The following is a 22,298-nucleotide window of genomic DNA, read 5'->3' on the forward strand; positions in this document are numbered from 1 at the left end:
CAGCCTATACCAGCACACACACACACTCAAACACACACTCACAGCTCATGGAGACTCATTGCAGAGCCTATACCACAACACATACACACACACACATACACAGACACACACCTCACTGTGACTCAATGCTCAGCCTATACCAGCGCACACAAACACACACAGCTCACTGTGACTCAATGCATAGCCTATACCAGCACAAACACACAAACAGCTACTGTGACTCAATGCACAGCCTACACCAGGACAAACACACGCACATATACAAGGCTCAATGTGACTCCGTGCACAGTCTATACCAGCACAAACACACAGACATGGCTCACTGTGACTCAAAGCATAGCCTAAATTAGCACCCGTGCACACACACACACACACACACACTGTTCACTGTGATTCAATGCACCATCTTTACTTGCACACACATACAAACACACACAGACAGCTCACTCTGATTCAGTGCAAAGCCTATACCAGCACACACACACACACAACTGACTGTGACTCAATACAGAGTCTATACCAGCACATACACACACACACACACCTCACTGTGACTCAATGCACAGCCTGCACCAGCACACACACACACACATATACCTGTGACTCAATGCACAACGTATTCCAGCACACACACACACTCCCCTCACTGTGACTCAATACACACCCTATACCAGCGTGCAGATACACACACACACGGCACTGTGACTCAATGCACTATCTATACCAGCACACCTGCACACACCCACACATCAGTGTGACTCAATGCATGGCCTGTACACACACACACAGGTGACTATGACTCAGTGCAGAGCTTAAACCAGCACTCACACACACACACACACACACAAGAACAGCTCACTGCAACTCAATGCACAGCCTATGCCAGCACACACACATGGCTCACTGTCACTCACTAGAGATTCTATACCAGGACACACAAACACACACACACATACACACACACGGCTAACTGTGACTCCATGAACATTCTATACAAGCACACACTCACACACACACACACCTCACTGTGACTCAATGTGCAGCCTATCCCAGCACATACACACACACACACCCCTATCACTCAATACACAGCCAATAGCAGCACAAACACACACAAATACATGACTCACTCTGACTCTTTTCACATCTGATACCTGAACACACACTCACACACAAACCTCCCTGTGAATCAATGCACTGCCTAAACTAGCAGACACCCATAACTCACTTTGACTCAATGCTCAGTCTATACCAGCACACACACACACACACACACACATGCATGCATATGTTACTGTGAATAAATGCACAAACTATACCAGCACACACACAGACGCATGCACACACACCTGACTCTGACACAATGCAGAGTCTATAGCAGCACATATACACACACACAGGTCCAGCTCAGTGTGACTCAATGCATTATCCATATCAGCACATACACACATACACACACTCGGCTCATTGTGGCTCAATACAAAGTTTATATGTTCACACACACACACAAACCTGTGACTCAATGCTCAGCGTATACCAACACACACACACACAAACACATGCATGGCTCAGTGTGACTCAATGCACAGCATATACCAGCCCACACAAACAAACACAGCTCACTGTGACTCAGTGCAAAGCCTATACCAGCACACACGCACACAAACACACCTGACTGTGATTCCATGCACAGTCTATAAGTTGCACACACACACACACACATGCAACTCACTGTGACTCAATGCTCAGGATAAACCTGAGCACTCCCACACGGCTCACTATGACTCAATGAGCAGCTTATGCCAGCACACACACATGGCTCACTGTGACTCAATGCAGAGTCTCTACCAGCACACACACATGTACACACACACACACCCCGCACTGTGACTCAATGCACAGTCTATACCTGCATGCACACACACACACACACACGGCTGATTGTGACTCAGTGCAGTCTATACCAGCACACAGAAACACAAAACACAGCTGACTGTGACTCAATGCACATTCTATAAGCAGCACATACACAAACACACCTCACTGTGACTCAATGCTCAGACTATACCAGCACACACACACACGGCTCACTGTGACTCAATGCAGGGTCTATACCAGCACACACACACACGCATTTCTGGCTGTGACTCAATGCACAGTCTATACCAGCACAAACACACGTGGGTCACTGTGACTCAATGCACAGCCTATATCAGCATACACGCATTCACACACACATGCACACCCACATACATGAATCACTGTGACTCAATATACAGACTCTAACGGACCACCCACACACACATACACACACACCTCACTGTGGCTCAATGTTTAGCCTACACCAGCACACACACACACAAACACCACTAACTGTGATTGAATGCACAGCCTATACCAGCCTGCATACACACACACACACACACACACACAGGTGAATGTGACCGAGTGCAGAGCCTATAGCAGAACACACACACTCACACACACACACAAAAACAGGTCACTGGGACTCAATGCACAGTCTATACCAGCAAAGACACGGCTCCCTGTGACTCAGTGCAAAGTCTATACCAAAACACACACACACACACACAGCTCATTGTGACTCAATGCAAAGCTTTTACCAGCACATGCACACACACACACACATATACACACCTCACTCTGGCTCCAAATCAGCCTATACCAGTGTGGACACACACACACGGCTGACTGTGACTCAGTGTACATTCTACACCAGAACACAAACAAACACACACAAACACATGGCTCATGGTGACTCAATGCACTTTCCATACCAGCACATACACACACACACACACATCTGTTACTCCATGCACAGCCTAAACTGGCACAAACACACACACACCTCACTGTGACTCAGTGCTCAGCCTATATCAACACACACAAACACACACATCTCACTGTGATTCAATGGATAGCCTATACCAGCACAGACACACACACAGCTACTGTGACTCTTTGCACAGCCTACACCAGGTCAAACAGACACACACATGGCTCAATGTGACTCAGTGCACAGTCTATATCAGCACAAACACACGCACGGCTCACTGTGACCCAATGCACAGCCTAATTTAGCACTCGTTCACACACACACACACTGCTCACTGTGATTCAATGCACCATCCATATCTGCACACACATACAAACACACACAGAGGCTCACTGTGACTCAGTGCAAAGCCTATAACAGCACACAGACACACACACTCACACCCACACGACTGTGACTCATTGCACAGTATACACCAGCACACACACACACACCTGACTGTGACTCAACACACAGTGTATACATGGCTCAGTGCAACTCAATGCACCGTCCATACCAGCACATACAAACAAACACACACCTCACTGTGACTCAATGAGCAGCCTATACCAGCACACACACACACACATACACATCAGTGTGACTCAATGGTCAGCCTATAGCAGCATACACAGACACACACACCTCTCACTGTGACTCAATACACAGCCTATACTAGCTTGCAGACACACACACGCATGACACTGTGACTCAATTCACTATCTATACCAGCACACATGCACACACACACACCTCAGTGTGACTCAATGAACAACCTGTACAAGCAGACACATATGCACACAGACACACACACGGCTCACTGTGACTCAATGCACTGTCCATACCTTCACACACACACACATAAAAACACACAAAAGCGTCTCACTGTGATTCAGGGCAAAGCCTATAACAGCACACAGACACACACACTCACACACACAGCTGTGACTCAATGCACAGTCTATAGCAGCACATACACACACACACACGGCTCAGTGTAACTCAATGCACCATCCATACCAGCACATACTCACACACACACCTCAGTGTGACTCAATGCTCAGACTATACCAGCACACAGAAACATAGCTCACTGTGACTCAATGCAATGCTTATGCCATCACACACACATGGTTCACTGTGACTTAGTGAAGAGTCTATACCAACACACACACACACACACATACCTTACTGTGCTTCAATGCACAGCCTGCACCAGCACACACAGACACACACCTGTGACACAATGTGCAGCCTGTACCAGCACACACACACACCTCATTGTGACTCAATGCACAGCCTATAGCAGTGTGCAGACACACACACGGCACTGTGACTCAATGCACTATCTATACCAGCACACATGCACACACACACATCTCAGTGTGAGTCAATGCACAGCCTGTACCAGCACACATGTACACACACAGACACACACACAGCTCACTGTCACTCAGTGCACCGTTCATACCTTCAAAAACACCCACACAAAAACACACAAAGATGTCTCACTGTGATTCAGGACAAAGCCTATAACAGCACACAGGCACACACACTCACACACACACAGCTGTGACTCAATGCTCAGCCTATAGCAGCACATACACACACACACACACACACACACACCTCAGTGTGACTTAATGCTCAGACTATACCAGCACACAGACACAAGGCTCACTGTGACTCAATGCACAGCCTGCACCATCACACACACACACAACTGTGACTCAATGTGCAGCCTGTACCAGCACACACACCCCTCACTGTGACTCAATGCACAGCCTATAGCATCCTGCAGACACACACACATGGCACTGTGACTCAATGCACTATGTATACCAGCACACCCGCACACACACGTCAGTGTGACTCAATGCACAGCCTTACCAGCACACACACACACACACGCAAAGATACAGGGATCATGTGACTTAATGCAAAGCATATAGCAGAACACACATAAACACAAACACACACTCACACATGGCTTAATGTGACTGAATGAATCGCCTATACCTGCAGACACACACATGGCTAATTGTGACTCAATGCACAGCCGACAACCGGACAAACACACGCACACACACATGGCTCAGTGTGACACAGTGCACAGTCTATACAAGCACAAACACACACACACATGGTTCACTGTGATTCAAGGTGTAGCCTAAATTAGCACCCATGCACACACACAAACACACACTGCTCACTGTGATTCAATGCACCGTCCATACCTGCACACACATACAAACACACACAAATGGCTCACTGTGACTCAGTGCAAAGCCTGTAACAGCACACAGACACACACACTCACACACACACGACTGGACTCAATGCACTCCAAACCAGCACACACACACACACACCTGACTGTGACTCAATACACAGTCTATACAAGCACATACACACACACACATACACTGCTCAGTTTAACTCAATGCACCGTCCATACCAGCACAAGCACACACACCCACCTCACTGTGACTCAATGCGCAGCCTGCACCAGCACACACACACACACACACACACACAAACACCTGTGCCTCAATGCGCAGCCTGTAGCAGCACACACACACCCACACATACCTGTGACTCAATGCGCAGCATATACCAGCACAGACACACCCCTCACTGTGACTCAATGGTCAGCCAATAGCAGCACACACAGACACACACATCCCACACTGTGACTGAATACACAGCCTATACCAGCTTGCAGAAACACACACACACAGCACTTTGACTCAATGCACTATCTATACCAGCACACCCACACACACACCTCATTGTGACCCAATGCACAGCCTATACCTGCACACACACACACACACACCTCACTGTGACTCAATTCTCAGCTATACCAAAACACACAAACACACACATCTCACTGTGACTCAATGGATAGCGTATACCAGCACAGAGACACACACAGCTATTGTGACTCAATGGACAGACTACACCAGATCAAACATACACACACACACACACACACACGGCTCAGTGTGACTCAGTGCACAGCCTATATCAGCAGAAACACACACACACGGTTCACTGTGACCCAATGCACAGCCTAATTTAGCACTTGTGCACACACACACACACTGCTCACTGTGATTCAATGAACCATCCATACCTGCACACACATAAAAACACACCCAGATGGCTCATAGTGATTCAGTGCAAAGCCTGTAACAGCACACAGACACACACACTCACACACACACAAATGTGACTCATTGCGCAGTCTATACCAGCACACACACACACACACACACACACATCCCTCAGTGTGACTCAGTGCTCAGCCTATACCAGCACACACACACACACACGCATGGCTCAGTGTGACTCAATGCACAGCCTATACCAGCCCACACAAACAAACACAGCTCATGGTGACTCAGTGCACAGCCTATACCAACACACACACACACAAACACACCTGACTGTGACTCCATGCACAGTCTATAAGTAACACATACAAACACACACACATGCAACTCACTGTGACTCAATGCTCAGGCTATACCTGCGCACCCCCAGACAGCTCACTATGACTCAATGCACAGCTTATGCCAGCACACACACATGGCTCACTGTGACTCAATGCAGAGTCTATAGCAGCATGCACACATGCACACACACACGGCTGATTGTGAATCATTGCAGTCTGTACCAGCACACAGAACCACAAAACACAGCTGACTGTGACTCAATGCACAGTCTATAAGCAGTACATACACAACCGCACCTCATTGTGACTCAATGCTCAGACTATACCAGCACACACACACACGGCTCACTGTGACTCAATGCAGGGTCTATACCAGCACACACACACACGCACACGCATTTCTGGCTGTGACTCAATGCACAGTCTATACTAGCACAAACACAGTCGGGTCACTGTGACAGAATGCACAGCCTGTACCAGCACACACGCATGCACACACACACACATGAATCACTGTGAGTCAATGCACAGACTCTAACGGAACACACACACATGCACACACACCCCACTGTGACTCAATGCTCAGCCTATACCATCGTGCACAGACACACACAAATGGCTCACTGTGACTCCATGCACAGTCTATACCAGTACACAGACACACACAAACACACCTGTCTGTGACTCAATTCAGGGTCTATACCATCACACACGTACTCACACGCATGGCTGTGACTCAATGCACAGTCTATACCAGCACATACAAACACACACATCTCACTGTGACTCAATGAATAGCCTATACCAGCACAGAGACACACACAGCTACTGTGGCTCAATGCACAGCCTACACCAGGTCAAACACACACACACACACGGCTCAGTGTGACTCAGTGCACACTTTATATCAGCACAAACACACAAACACAGCTCACTGCGACCCAATGCACAGCCTAAATTAGCACCCGTGCACAGACACACACACACACACTGCTCACTGTGATTCAATGCACCGTCCATACCTGCACACACATACAAACACACACAGATGGCTCACTGTGATTCAGTGCAAAGCCTATAACAGCATACAGACACACAGACACACACACATGACTGTGACTCTTTGCACAGTCTATACCAGCACACACACACACACACCTGACTGTGATTCAATACACAGTCTATGCCAGCACATACACACATACACTGCTCAGTTTAACTCAATGCACTGTCCATACCAGCACAAGCACACACACCCACCTCACTGTGACTCAATGCATAGCCTGCACCAGGACACACACACACACACACACAACTGTGACTCAATGCGCAGCCTGTACCAGCACACACACACCCACACATACCTGTGACACAATGTGCAGCATATACCAGCATGCACACACACCTCACTGTGACTCAATGGTCAGTCTATAGCAACACACACAAACACACCTCTCACTGTGACTCAATACACAGCTTATACCAGTGTGCAGACACACACACACACACACACACACGACATTGTGACTCAATGCACTATCTATAACAGCACACCCACACACACACCTCAGTGTGACTCAATGCACAGCCTAAACCAGCACACACACACACACACATCCCTCAGTGTGACTCAATGCTCAGCCTATACCAGCACACACACACACACACGCATGGCTCAGTGTGACTCAATGCACAGCCTGTACCAGCCCACACAAACAAACACAGCTCACGGTGACTCAGTGCACAGCCTATACCAACACACACACACACAAACACACCTGACTGTGACTCCATGCACAGTCTATAAGTAACACATACACACACACACATGCACCTCACTGTGACTCAATGCTCAGGCTATACCTGCGCAGCCCCACACAGCTCACTATGACTCAATGCACTGCTTATGCCAGCACACACACATGGCTCACTGTGACTCAATGCAGAGTCTATAGCAGCATGCACACATGCACACACACACATGGCTGATTGTGAGTCAATGCAGTCTGTACCAGCACACAGAACCACAAAACACAGCTGACTGTGACTCAACGCACAGTCTATAAGCAGCACATACACAACCGCATCTCATTGTGACTCAATGCTCAGACTATACCAGCACACACACACACGGCTCACTGTGACTCAATGCAGGGTCTATACCAGCACACACACACACACACACACACACACATGCATTTCGGGCTGTGACTCAATGCACAGTCTATACTAGCACAAACAGACGGGTCACTGTGACAGAATGCACAGCCTATACCAGAACACACGCATGCACACACACACACATGAATCACTGTGACTCAATGCACAGACTTTAATGGCACACAGGCTTTTACGGCACACAGACACACACACACACCTCACTGTGGCTCAATGATCAGCCTATAACAGCACACAGAGACACACACACCCATAATGGTGAGTGAATGCACAGCCTAAACCAGTGTGCACACACACACACACGACTGACTGTGACTCAATCCACCATCCATATCTGCACAAACACACACACACACACACACACAGACACACGGCTCAATGTGACTCAGTCCACAGGCTATACCAGCACTCACACACACACACACACCTCATTGTGATTCAATGCACAGTGTATACCATTGTGCACACACACACACCCACACGGCTGACTGTGACTCAATGCACAGACTATACCTGCACACAGACACACACAAACACACCTGACTGTGACTCAATTCAGGGTCTATACCAGCACACACACAAACACGCATGGCTGTGACTCAATGCACAGCCTATACCAGCATACACGCATGCACACACACACACATGAATCACTGGGACTCAATGCACAGACTCTAACGGAACAAACACACATGCACAAACACCTCACTGTGGCTCCATATTCAGCCTATTCCAGCACACACATACACAAACACCCCTAACTGTGACTGAATGAACAGCCTATACCAGCGTGCACACAAACACACTCACACAGGTGAATGTGACTCAGTGCAGAGCCTATACCAGCACACACACACTCACACACACACACACAAGAACAGGTCACTGGGACTCAATGCACAGTCTATACCAGCATACACACATGGCTCGCTGTGATTCAGTGCAAAGTCTATACCAACACACACACACACACACACACACACACAAGCTCATTGTGACTCAATGCAAAGCTTATACCAGCACATGCACACACACACACACAGCTCACTATGGCTCAAAGTCAGCCTATACCAGTGTGCACACACACACACACATGGCTGACTGTGACTCAAGTACATTCTACACCAGCACACACACACACACAAACACACCAGTGACTCCATGAACATTCTATACCAACACACACACACACACTTATGGCTCAGGGTGACTCAATGTACTTTCCATATCAGCACATACACACACACACACACACATCTGTGACTCCATGCACAGCCTAAACCGGCACAAACACACACACACACTCACACACCCCACTGTGACTCAATGCTCAGCCTATACCATCGTGCACAGACACACACATACGGCTCACTGTGACTCCATGCACAGTCTATACCAGTACACAGACACACACAAACACACCTGACTGTGACTCAATTCAGGGTCTATACCAGCACACACGTACTCACACGCATGGCTGTGACTCAATGCACAGTCTATACCAGCACACACAAACACACACATCTCACTGTGACTCAATGGATAGCCTATACCAGCACAGAGACACACACAGCTACTATGGCTCAATGCACAGCCTACACCAGGTCAAACACACACACACACACGGCTCAGTGTGACTCAGTGCACAGTTTATATCAGCACAAATACACACACACAGCTCACTGCAACCCAATGCACAGCCTAAATTAGCACCCGTGCACAGACACACACACACACACTGCTCACTGTGATTCAATGCACCGTCCATACCTGCACACACATACAAACACACACAGATGGCTCACTGTGATTCAGTGCAAAGCCTATAACAGCATACAGACACACAGACACACACACATGACTGTGACTCTTTGCACAGTCTATACCAGCACACACACACACACAGCTGACTGTGATTCAATACACAGTCTATGCCAGCACATACACACATACACTGCTCAGTTTAACTCAATGCACTGTCCATACCAGCACAAGCACACACACCCAACTCAATGTGACTCAATGCATAGCCTGCACCAGGACACACACACACACACACACACCTGTGACTCAATGCGCAGCCTGTACCAGCACACTCACACCCACACATACCTGTGACTCAATGTGCAGCATATACCAGCATGCACACACCCCTCACTGTGACTCAATGATCAGCCTATAGCAACACACACAAACACACCTCTCACTGTGACTCAATACACAGCTTATATCAGTGTGCAGAAACACACACACACACACACGACATTGTGACTCAATGCACTATCTATAACAGCACACCCACACAAACACATCAGTGTGACTCAATGCACAGCCTAAACCAGCACACACACACACAAACACACACACACATCCCTCAGTGTGACTCAATGCTCAGCCTATACCAGCACACACACACACACGCATGGCTCAGTGTGACTCAATGCACAGCCTGTACCAGCCGACACAAACAAACACAGCTCACGGTGACTCAGTGCACAGCCTATACCAACACACACACACACAAACACACCTGACTGTGACTCCATGCACAGTCTATAAGTAACACATACACACACACACATGCACCTCACTGTGACTCAATGCTCAGGCTATACCTGCGCAGCCCCACACAGCTCACTATGACTCAATGCACTGCTTATGCCAGCACACACACATGGCTCACTGTGACTCAATGCAGAGTCTATAGCAGCATGCACACATGCACACACACACATGGCTGATTGTGAGTCAATGCAGTCTGTACCAGCACACAAAACCACAAAACACAGCTGACTGTGACTCAACGCACAGTCTATAAGCAGCACATACACAACCGCATCTCATTGTGACTCAATGCTCAGACTATAGCAGCACACACACACACGGCTCACTGTGACTCAATGCAGGGTCTATACCAGCACACACACACACACACACACACACACGCATTTCTGGCTGTGACTCAATGCACAGTCTATACTAGCACAAACACAGACGGGTCACTGTGACAGAATGCACAGCCTATACCAGCACACACGCATGCACACACACACACATGAATCACTGTGACTCAATGCACAGACTTTAATGGCACACAGGCTTTTACGGCACACAGACACACACACACACCTCACTGTGGCTCAATGATCAGCCTATAACAGCACACAGAGACACACACACCCATAATGGTGAGTGAATGCACAGCCTAAACCAGTGTGCACACACACACACACGACTGACTGTGACTCAATCCACCATCCATATCTGCACAAACACACACACACACACACACACGGCTCAATGTGACTCAGTCCTCAGGCTATACCAGCACTCACACACACACACACACCTCATTGTGATTCAATGCACAGTGTATACCATTGTGCACACACACACACACACACGGCTGACTGTGACTCAATGCACAGACTATACCTGCACACAGACACACACAAACACACCTGACTGTGACTCAATTCAGGGTCTATACCAGCACACACACAAACACGCATGGCTGTGACTCAATGCACAGCCTATACCAGCATACACGCATGCACACACACACACATGAATCACTGGGACTCAATGCACAGACTCTAACGGAACAAACACACATGCACACACACCTCACTGTGGCTCAATATTCAGCCTATTCCAGCACACACATACACAAACACCCCTAACTGTGACTGAATGAACAGCCTATACCAGCGTGCACACAAACACACTCACACAGGTGAATGTGACTCAGTGCAGAGCCTATACCAGCACACACACACTCACACACACACACACAAGAACAGGTCACTGGGACTCAATGCACAGTCTATACCAGCATACACACATGGCTCGCTGTGATTCAGTGCAAAGTCTATACCAACACACACACACACACACACACACACACACAAGCTCATTGTGACTCAATGCAAAGCTTATACCAGCACATGCACACACACACACACAGCTCACTCTGGCTCAAAGTCAGCCTATACCAGTGTGCACACACACACACACATGGCTGACTGTGACTCAAGTACATTCTACACCAGCACACACACACACACACAAACACACCAGTGACTCCATGCACATTCTATACCAACACACACACACACACTTATGGCTCAGGGTGACTCAATGTACTTTCCATATCAGCACATACACACACACACACACACATCTGTGACTCCATGCACAGCCTAAACCGGCACACACACACACACACACACACACACCCCCCACTGTGACTCAATGCTCAGCCTATACCATCGTGCACAGACACACACATACGGCTCACTGTGACTCCATGCACAGTCTATACCAGTACACAGACACACACAAACACACCTGACTGTGACTCAATTCAGGGTCTATACCAGCACACACGTACTCACACGCATGGCTGTGACTCAATGCACAGTCTATACCAGCACACACAAACACACACATCTCACTGTGACTCAATGGATAGCCTATACCAGCACAGAGACACACACAGCTACTGTGGCTCAATGCACAGCCTACACCAGGTCAAACACACACACACACACGGCTCAGTGTGACTCAGTGCACAGTTTATATCAGCACAAACACACACACACAGCTCACTGCAACCCAATGCACAGCCTAAATTAGCACCCGTGCACAGACACACACACACACACACTGCTCACTGTGATTCAATGCACCGTCCATACCTGCACACACATACAAACACACACAGATGGCTCACTGTGATTCAGTGCAAAGCCTATAACAGCATACAGACACACAGACACACACACATGACTGTGACTCTTTGCACAGTGTATACCAGCACACACACACACACAGCTGACTGTGATTCAATACACAGTCTATGCCAGCACATACACACATACACTACTCAGTTTAACTCAATGCACTGTCCATACCAGCACAAGCACACACACCCACCTCAATGTGACTCAATGCATAGCCTGCACCAGGACACACACACACACACACCTGTGACTCAATGCGCAGCCTGTACCAGCACACTCACACCCACACATACCTGTGACTCAATGTGCAGCATATACCAGCATGCACACACCCCTCACTGTGACTCAATGGTCAGCCTATAGCAACACACACAAACACACCTCTCACTGTGACTCAATACACAGCTTATATCAGTGTGCAGAAACACACACACACACACACGACATTGTGACTCAATGCACTATCAATAACAGCACACCCACACAAACACATCAGTGTGACTCAATGCACAGCCTAAACCAGCACACACACACACACACACACATCCCTCAGTGTGACTCAATGCTCAGCCTATACCAGCACACACACACACACGCATGGCTCAGTGTGACTCAATGCACAGCCTGTACCAGCCCACACAAACAAACACAGCTCACAGTGAGTCAGTGCACAGCCTATACCAACACACACACACACAAACACACCTGACTGTGACTCCATGCACAGTCTATAAGTAACACATACACACACACACATGCACCTCACTGTGACTCAATGCTCAGGCTATACCTGCGCAGCCCCACACAGCTCACTATGACTCAATGCACTGCTTATGCCAGCACACACACATGGCTCACTGTGACTCAATGCAGAGTCTATAGCAGCATGCACACATGCACACACACACATGGCTGATTGTGAGTCAATGCAGTCTGTACCAGCACACAGAACCACAAAACACAGCTGACTGTGACTCAACGCACAGTCTATAAGCAGCACATACACAACCGCATCTCATTGTGACTCAGTGCTCAGACTATACCAGCACACACACACACGGCTCACTGTGGTTTAATGCAGGGTCTATACCAGCACACACACACACACACATACACGCATTTCTGGCTGTGACTCAATGCACAGTCTATACTAGCACAAACACAGACGGGTCACTGTGACAGAATGCACAGCCTATACCAGCACACACGCATGCACACACACACACATGAATCACTGTGACTCAATGCACAGACTTTAATGGCACACAGGCTTTTACGGCACACAGACACACACACACACCTCACTGTGGCTCAATGATCAGCCTATAACAGCACACAGAGACACACACACCCATAATGGTGAGTGAATGCACAGCCTAAACCAGTGTGCACACACACACACACGACTGACTGTGACTCAATCCACCATCCATATCTGCACAAACACACACACACACACACACACACGGCTCAATGTGACTCAGTCCTCAGGCTATACCAGCACTCACACACACACACACACCTCATTGTGATTCAATGCACAGTGTATACCATTGTGCACACACACACACCCACATGGCTGACTGTGACTCAATGCACAGACTATACCTGCACACAGACACACACAAACACACCTGACTGTGACTCAATTCAGGGTCTATACCAGCACACACACAAACACGCATGGCTGTGACTCAATGCACAGCCTATACCAGCATACACGCATGCACACACACACACATGAATCACTGGGACTCAATGCACAGACTCTAACGGAACACACACACATGCACACACACCTCACTGTGGCTCAATATTCAGCCTATACCAGCACACACATACACAAACACCCCTAACTGTGACTGAATGAACAGCCTATACCAGCGTGCACACACACACACACACACACACAGGTGAATGTGACTCAGTGCAGAGCCTATAGCAGCACACACACACTCACACACACACACACAAGAACGGGTCACTGGGACTCAATGCACAGTCTATACCAGCATACACACATGGCTCCCTGTGATTCAGTGCAAAGTCTATACCAACACACACACACACACACACACAAGCTCATTGTGACTCAATGCAAAGCTTATACCAGCACATGCACACACACACACACAGCGCACTCTGGCTCAAAGTCAGCCTATACCAGTGTGCACACACACACACACATGGCTGACTGTGACTCAAGTACATTCTACACCAGCACACACACACACACACAAACACACCAGTGACTCAATGCACATTCTATACCAACACACACACACACACTTATGGCTCAGGGTGACTCAATGTACTTTCCATATCAGCACATACACACACACACATACATCTGTGACTCCATGCACAGCCTAAACTGGCACACACACACACACACACACACACACACACACACACACACACACACCACTGTGACTCAATGCTCAGCCTATACCATCGTGCACAGACACACACAAACGGCTCACTGTGACTCCATGCACAGGCTATACCAGTACACAGACACACACAAACACACCTGACTGTGACTCAATTCAGGGTCTATACCATCACACACGTACTCACACACATCTCACTGTGACTCAATGGATAGCCTATACCAGCACAGAGACACACACAGCTACTGTGGCTCAATGCACAGCCTACACCAGGTCAAACACACACACACACACGGCTCAGTGTGACTCAGTGCACAGTTTATATCAGCACAAACACACACACACAGCTCACTGCGACCCAATGCACAGCCTAAATTAGCACCCGTGCACAGACACACACACCCACACTGCTCACTGTGATTCAATGCACCGTCCATACCTGCACACACATACAAACACACACAGATGGCTCACTGTGATTCAGTGCAAAGCCTATAACAGCATACAGACACACAGACACACACACATGACTGTGACTCTTTGCACAGTCTATACCAGCACACACACACACACAGCTGACTGTGATTCAATACACAGTCTATGCCAGCACATACACACATACACTGCTCAGTTTAGCTCAATGCACTGTCCATACCAGCACAAGCACACACACCCACCTCACTGTGACTCAATGCATAGCCTGCACCCGGACACACACACACACACACACCTGTGACTCAATGTGCAGCCTGTACCAGCACACATACACCCACACATACCTGTGACACAATGTGCAGCATATACCAGCATGCACACACCCCTCACTGTGACTCAATGGTCAGCCTATAGCAACACACACAAACACACCTCTCACTGTGACTCAATACACAGCTTATACCAGTGTGCAGACACACACACACACACACACACGACATTGTGACTCAATGCACTATCTATAACAGCACACCCACACACACACCTCAGTGTGACTCAATGCACAGCCTAAAGCAGCACACACACACACACACACATCCCTCAGTGTGACTCAATGCTCAGCCTATACCAGCACACACACACACAAACGCATGGCTCAGTGTGACTCAATGCACAGCCTGTACCAGCCCACACAAACAAACACGGCTCACGGTGACTCAGTGCACAGCCTATACCAACACACACACACACAAACACACCTGACTGTGACTCCATGCACAGTCTATAAGTAACACATACACTCACACACATGCAACTCACTGTGACTCAATGCTCAGGCTATACCTGCGCAGCCCCACACAGCTCACTATGACTCAATGCACAGCTTATGCCAGCACACACACATGGCTCACTGTGACTCAATGCAGAGTCTATAGCAGCATGCACACATGCACACACACACATGGCTGATTGTGACTCAATGCAGTCTGTACCAGCACACAGAACCACAAAACACAGCTGACTGTGACTCAATGCACAGTCTATAAGCAGCACATACACAACCGCATCTCATTGTGACTCAATGCTCAGACTATACCAGCACACACACACACAGCTCACTGTGACTCAATGCAGGGTCCATACCAGCACACACACACACACACACACAGACACGGCTCAGTGTGATTCAATGCTCTTTCCATACCAGCAGATACACACACACAAAAACAAACACACGCACACGTCTCACTGTGGCTCAATGCCCGGTCTATACCTGCACACACACACACACACACACGCATTTCGGTCTGTGACTCAATGCACAGTCTATACTAGCACAAACACAGACGGGTCACTGTGACAGAATTCACAGCCTATACCAGCACACACGCATGCACACACACACACATGAATCACTGTGACTCAATGCACAGACTTTAATGGCACACAGGCTTTTACGGCACACAGACACACACACACACCTCACTGTGGCTCAATGATCAGCCTATAACAGCACACAGAGACACACACACCCATAATGGTGAGTGAATGCACAGCCTAAACCAGTGTGCACACACACACACACACGACTGACTGTGACTCAATCCACCATCCATATCTGCACAAACACACACACACACAAACACACGGCTCAATGTGACTCAGTCCTCAGGCTATACCAGCACTCACACACACACACACACCTCATTGTGATGCAATGCACAGTGTATACCATTGTGCACACACACCCACACACACGGCTGACTGTGACTCAATGCACAGACTATACCTGCACACAGACACACACAAACACACCTGACTGTGACTCAATTCAGGGTCTATACCAGCACACACACAAACACGCATGGCTGTGACGCAATGCACAGCCTATACCAGCATACACGCATGCACACACACACACATGAATCACTGTGACTCAATGCACAGACTCTAACGTAACACACACACATGCACACACACCTCACTGTGGCTCAATGTTCAGCCTATACCAGCACACACATACACAAACACCCCTAACTGTGACTGAATGAACAGCCTATACCAGCGTGCACACACACACACACACACACACACAGGTGAATGTGACTCAGTGCAGAGCCTATAGCAGCACACACACACTCACACACACACACACAAGAACAGGTCACTGGGACTCAATGCACAGTCTATACCAGCATACACACATGGCTCCCTGTGATTCAGTGCAAAGTCTATACCAACACACACACACACACACACAAGCTCATTGTGACTCAATGCAAAGCTTATACCAGCACATGCACACACACACACACAGCTCACTCTGGCTCAAAGTCAGCCTATACCAGTGTGCACACACACACACATGGCTGACTGTGACTCAAGTACATTCTACACCAGCACACACACACACACAAACACACCAGTGACTCCATGCACATTCTATACCAACACACACACACACACTTATGGCTCAGGGTGACTCAATGTACTTTCCATATCAGCACATACACACACACACATCTGTGACTCCATGCACAGCCTAAACCGGCACACACACACACACACACACACACACCCCACTGTGACTCAATGCTCAGCCTATACCATCGTGCACAGACACACACATACGGCTCACTGTGACACCATGCACAGTCTATACCAGTACACAGACACACACAAACACACCTGACTGTGACTCAATTCAGGGTCTATACCAGCACACACGTACTCACACGCATGGCTGTGACTCAATGCACAGTCTATACCAGCACACACAAACACACACATCTCACTGTGACTCAATGGATAGCCTATACCAGCACAGAGACACACACAGCTACTGTGGCTCAATGCACAACCTACACAAGGTCAAACACACACACACACACGGCTCAGTGTGACTCAGTGCACAGTTTATATCAGCACAAACAAACACACACAGCTCACTGCAACCCAATGCACAGCCTAAATTAGCACCCATGCACAGACACACACACACACACTGCTCACTGTGATTCAATGCACCGTCCATACCTGCACACACATACAAACACACACAGATGGCTCACTGTGATTCAGTGCAAAGCCTATAACAGCATACAGACACACAGACACACACACATGACTGTGACTCTTTGCACAGTCTATACCAGCACACACACACACACAGCTGACTGTGATTCAATACACAGTCTATGCCAGCACATACACACATACACTGCTCAGTTTAACTCAATGCACTGTCCATACCAGCACAAGCACACACACCCAACTCAATGTGACTCAATGCATAGCCTGCACCAGGACACACACACACACACACACACACCTGTGACTCAATGCGCAGCCTGTACCAGCACACTCACACCCACACATACCTGTGACTCAATGTGCAGCATATACCAGCATGCACACACCCCTCACTGTGACTCAATGGTCAGCCTATAGCAACACACACAAACACACCTCTCACTGTGACTCAATACACAGCTTATATCAGTGTGCAGAAACACACACACACACACACGACATTGTGACTCAATGCACTATCTATAACAGCACACCCACACAAACACATCAGTGTGACTCAATGCACAGCCTAAACCAGCACACACACACACACACACACACACACATCCCTCAGTGTGACTCAATGCTCAGCCTATACCAGCACACACACACACACGCATGGCTCAGTGTGACTCAATGCACAGCCTGTACCAGCCCACACAAACAAACACAGCTCACGGTGACTCAGTGCACAGCCTATACCAACACACACACACACAAACACACCTGACTGTGACTCCATGCACAGTCTATAAGTAACACATACACACACACACATGCACCTCACTGTGACTCAATGCTCAGGCTATACCTGCGCAGCCCCACACAGCTCACTATGACTCAATGCACTGCTTATGCCAGCACACACACATGGCTCACTGTGACTCAATGCAGAGTCTATAGCAGCATGCACACATGCACACACACACATGGCTGATTGTGAGTCAATGCAGTCTGTACCAGCACACAGAACCACAAAACACAGCTGACTGTGACTCAACGCACAGTCTATAAGCAGCACATACACAACCGCATCTCATTGTGACTCAATGCTCAGACTATACCAGCACACACACACACGGCTCACTGTGACTCAATGCAGGGTCTATACCAGCACACACACACACACACACACACACACACATGCATTTCGGGCTGTGACTCAATGCACAGTCTATACTAGCACAAACAGACGGGTCACTGTGACAGAATGCACAGCCTATACCAGAACACACGCATGCACACACACACACATGAATCACTGTGACTCAATGCACAGACTTTAATGGCACACAGGCTTTTACGGCACACAGACACACACACACACCTCACTGTGGCTCAATGATCAGCCTATAACAGCACACAGAGACACACACACCCATAATGGTGAGTGAATGCACAGCCTAAACCAGTGTGCACACACACACACACGACTGACTGTGACTCAATCCACCATCCATATCTGCACAAACACACACACACACACACACACAGACACACGGCTCAATGTGACTCAGTCCACAGGCTATACCAGCACTCACACACACACACACACCTCATTGTGATTCAATGCACAGTGTATACCATTGTGCACACACACACACCCACACGGCTGACTGTGACTCAATGCACAGACTATACCTGCACACAGACACACACAAACACACCTGACTGTGACTCAATTCAGGGTCTATACCAGCACACACACAAACACGCATGGCTGTGACTCAATGCACAGCCTATACCAGCATACACGCATGCACACACACACACATGAATCACTGGGACTCAATGCACAGACTCTAACGGAACAAACACACATGCACAAACACCTCACTGTGGTTCCATATTCAGCCTATTCCAGCACACACATACACAAACACCCCTAACTGTGACTGAATGAACAGCCTATACCAGCGTGCACACAAACACACTCACACAGGTGAATGTGACTCAGTGCAGAGCCTATACCAGCACACACACACTCACACACACACACACAAGAACAGGTCACTGGGACTCAATGCACAGTCTATACCAGCATACACACATGGCTCGCTGTGATTCAGTGCAAAGTCTATACCAACACACACACACACACACACACACACACAAGCTCATTGTGACTCAATGCAAAGCTTATACCAGCACATGCACACACACACACACAGCTCACTATGGCTCAAAGTCAGCCTATACCAGTGTGCACACACACACACACATGGCTGACTGTGACTCAAGTACATTCTACACCAGCACACACACACACACAAACACACCAGTGACTCCATGAACATTCTATACCAACACACACACACACACTTATGGCTCAGGGTGACTCAATGTACTTTCCATATCAGCACATACACACACACACACACACATCTGTGACTCCATGCACAGCCTAAACCGGCACAAACACACACACACACACACACACACCCCACTGTGACTCAATGCTCAGCCTATACCATCGTGCACAGACACACACATACGGCTCACTGTGACTCCATGCACAGTCTATACCAGTACACAGACACACACAAACACACCTGACTGTGACTCAATTCAGGGTCTATACCAGCACACACGTACTCACACGCATGGCTGTGACTCAATGCACAGTCTATACCAGCACACACAAACACACACATCTCACTGTGACTCAATGGATAGCCTATACCAGCACAGAGACACACACAGCTACTATGGCTCAATGCACAGCCTACACCAGGTCAAACACACACACACACACGGCTCAGTGTGACTCAGTGCACAGTTTATATCAGCGCAAATACACACACACAGCTCACTGCAACCCAATGCACAGCCTAAATTAGCACCCGTGCACAGACACACACACACACACTGCTCACTGTGATTCAATGCACCGTCCATACCTGCACACACATACAAACACACACAGATGGCTCACTGTGATTCAGTGCAAAGCCTATAACAGCATACAGACACACAGACACACACACATGACTGTGACTCTTTGCACAGTCTATACCAGCACACACACACACACAGCTGACTGTGATTCAATACACAGTCTATGCCAGCACATACACACATACACTGCTCAGTTTAACTCAATGCACTGTCCATACCAGCACAAGCACAGACACCCAACTCAATGTGACTCAATGCATAGCCTGCACCAGGACACACAC

This window comes from Balaenoptera physalus, assembly GCF_965194825.1.
Source record: "Balaenoptera physalus genome assembly, chromosome: Y".
Lineage (NCBI taxonomy): Eukaryota > Metazoa > Chordata > Mammalia > Artiodactyla > Balaenopteridae > Balaenoptera > Balaenoptera physalus.